This window comes from Lolium rigidum, chromosome 1 (assembly GCF_022539505.1).
Source record: "Lolium rigidum isolate FL_2022 chromosome 1, APGP_CSIRO_Lrig_0.1, whole genome shotgun sequence".
In the NCBI taxonomy this organism is placed as follows: Eukaryota; Viridiplantae; Streptophyta; class Magnoliopsida; order Poales; family Poaceae; genus Lolium; species Lolium rigidum.
The window spans coordinates 12,303,008-12,306,545 of NC_061508.1; the positions used below are offsets into that span (position 1 = coordinate 12,303,008).

Here is a 3,538-nt window from a genome sequence, read left to right on the forward strand (position 1 = left end):
AATTTTACTGTGGTGGGATGTACTTTCCTACTTTTTTCGGGCCAAATTGGTGTTGTTCGTGTACTCACATATGAGACCGGAATTTCTTGTAAAAAAAATGAGACCGGAATTTTCCCAATTTAATTCAGGGTTTCATATCTAAACCCCGATACAATGATCGGCCTTTTTTGGTTCGGGTTATAAGGTGGGTTCAGGTCGAGCGGTTCAGGTTTCGGTTTTATGCCCACCTACGAAACTACAAATTTGGCATACCTCAGTTGGCTAGGTTCCTTTTAGATAAAAAACAAATCCTCTTAAGTTTAAGTTTTAGACTTGCCATGTGTGCTCGTATTTACCTGAATTTATTGCGTGAAATTCTCTCATGAATGACGAGTCACCTACGATGAATTTATTAAAGTAAAAATATGTCGTGTACAGGTATACTACCGTTCATTCGGCCTTTGTCTCAACCTAACCTATACGCATCTGGCACAATGTGCCTCAGCCTGCTCAACATGTTCGGCGGTGAGAGGGTGCCGAGGTCTAGTCTCCGCTGACGTCGACACTCCTTCAGGTCGTCGTGTCCATCTAGTGCCTGGTCCTCAACAACCAACCATACTATAGTATAATTTCTTGGTGTATTTTTCTTCGGTTTTCTAGGTTTCCTGAGTAAATATTCGAACTTTTCCGATATTTTCTATATCCAAACAATTTTCCAAAATTTTGAACATTTTTTTAAAATTCATTTTTTGTAAATCTAAATATTTTCTAAATCTGTACATTAACAAATTTGTACACTTTTTGGATATGAGCATTTCTTAAATATGAACATTTTTTAAATTTAATAATTTTAACAATTTTAACAATTTTCAAATTTGGATTTTTTGAATTTGAACATTTTTTGAATTTGTGGTTTTTTGAACCGTTTTTATTATTTTTCAATAATTTTTGAATCTAAAACATTAAGCGCCTCAAGCGGCGCATCTTTCGTCTCAGCAGCCAAACCCATGACGACAAACCGCTCGCGCGCCCTCCGTCCACCTTCGCCGCGTTCACCGCCCTCGCCTGGACATGATTTGCCCAGTGCAAGCCGTTCGCCGCAGACGACAACGACGCGCTCCTCTTCTTCCTCGCCGACGTCCGCGGCCGCCTCGACCCTCCCGTGGACACGGCATACATCGGCGTTTGCTTGACACGGTGTCTCGCGGCGGTCCCCGTGCGGGAGCTGCGCGGGGCGCGAGCGTTGCTGGCCGCGGCGTCGGCTATCCAAGCAGAGGTCCGTAGGATGAACGGGGATCCGACCAACCGGCGGAGTCACCCGGGTCCGGTGATCGCCGCCTCATGGGACCGGCTGATGACCGTGTCAGGATCGTCGGGCTTCACCGTGTACGAACTACGAAGTCGCCGATTTCGGGTGGAGAAAGCCGAGGCGCACTGAGCCGGTGTGGATGAACCATGACGGTCAGGTGGCGCTCATGGGTGGGAGGGACGGCCACGGCGTGCAGGTGTCGGTCTCGCTGCTTCAACAGGCACAAATGGACGAGTTCAAGTCTCAGTTCCTCGACCTACTTCGGTCAAATTAGTAATGTTCAATAAGCATGCTAGCTATACTAGCACAATACCCGTGCGTTGCTACGGGTAAACCAACAAATGCAAAATACATTGTTCTTATACTTTGAATTAAAGCATGTTCATGTAAAACCGTTAGCCTCCCAAATTAAATCATATTCATCACAAACTGCTTCGTCGAGCTGCTATCACGTTCAGACTGCCAGTACTTTGATGTATGATTGGCTGTTCCGTTTCTTGCTAATAGATGTCGGGCAATTGACCGAATGCAGCACTGGATTTTTTTTATCATTAGGCCTCACCAAGTACTATAGTCTTACTTTTCTTGAAAATATTATTTTTCAGTGAAATAGTAAGTGCCCTGCAATAGTGTTAATATAATATTACAACAGTAGTATTTTTGATGCAGCTATACTAATGCTAGTTCAACTCAACAAATGGATATATATACATCCGATAAAAACATGTTGCTCTCTATTGCAAAGGCCGTTCATTTGTTCCATTAGTGGACAATCAGTTTTGATTAGAGATCATAATTCTTAATTTAAAGGTAATCTTGAGAATATGTAGGTGGTGGTGCACATGTAGATCTCTGAATCTGAATCTCAAGCTATCCACATGTTAATGGGCGGACAATCTGCGCTAATGTATATATAATTAATTGTGAAAAAATAAATAAAATCCCAATGCATTATATTAGAGGTCTCATTATATTTGGAGCATGGAGATCAGAAAAACATGAAACTCATCCTAGCTGTGTAGCGGGCTCCCCTGCTTCTTGAAAATAAAAAATACCTCGCCTGGCTGGCCATCCAGGACCAGGTAGCAATCCAGATGTCTGAAAAGTTGTAAGAAAAAGTTGTTTCAATGGAAAATCTTTGTACACAAATTTTCTAGAGAATTTAATTACAAACTCAATTCAAGAAAAATCATTTAAAACCGATCTCTAGATTGAGAGATATGAAATTTACAATTTTTCTTACGTGAACCAGCTAGCACAAAACGCACCGATCGATCGGTATTGTGCACGCGTGAAAGAAAATAGACGTGGAGTCAGCCATGCCATCGTGTACTCGCGTTGTGCCGCAGGTTTTTTCTTTTGCCGCGTGCGTTTTGTTTACGGACGACGTACGACTACGGAGATTACTGGATCGATTCCTCCATCGAGTTGGATTTACAGGGTCTGGCTGTTCGAAAATTTAGTAGGCCTTTAGCGATTAGCGATCTTGGTCGATCGTTGTGAACGATGCCATACTAGGAACGTACCACGGTCGTTTTCGCGTTTAATAGTAAAGATTCCGGTTTTTGTAATTTTCAATCGAATAGATTAGAAAATTAATGTGTACTTGATCGGAGTGTGTTTGTGTCTACTTCATTTAGTCATAATTCTTATAGAGCACAAAAGATATCAAGTTGAATTGTTTGTTGCCTACTGAGTTACCCCTCACCAAGAAACATTTCAAGTCACAGCCTGTGTGAAAATACATCAGCTTCTATCACGGTACATGGTCTGCTAACTAGAGGATATCAAGTTCTTGGTAAGAACCTTGTTGTCTTGTTCTTTCATTCATGTCTATCATGGTGCTAATATCGCTGCACATTCGTTAGCTAAATCGTGTGAGTCTTTTAGCGTGTTGTCACGTGGTGTTGCCTTGGATTGTATCCGGGAGCATATTTGTAATAACATTTTGGTTATGTGATCAATAAAGCCCATGTGTTCCCTCAAAAAAAAAACCCCAAGACAAATCGTGTGTACTAGAAGGGCTCTGTCGAAATCGTTAAAAAAAGGCCGACTTTCGCGAAGGGAAGCCAACTCATTCCGCACGCGATAAGTGGCGCGCTGTGGTGCCAGAAAATTCCTGGGAAGTGGTCTACATGCTCGCCACGTGTCGCAAGGGGAACGAAGGTGGGGATGGGGGAGGAGAGAGAAGACTGGGTTGTGTCAGTTTTTCCTTTTTTCTTCTAGATTCGTTTTTTTAAAATGAAATAT

At 42.3% G+C, this 3,538-nt stretch overlaps 1 pseudogene; it reads left to right on the forward strand.

The window, feature by feature from the left end:
• The first annotated feature begins 473 nt into the window (after positions 1-473).
• Positions 474-1,562, forward strand: LOC124704093 (annotated as a pseudogene).
• Positions 1,563-3,538: the final 1,976 nt, after the last annotated feature.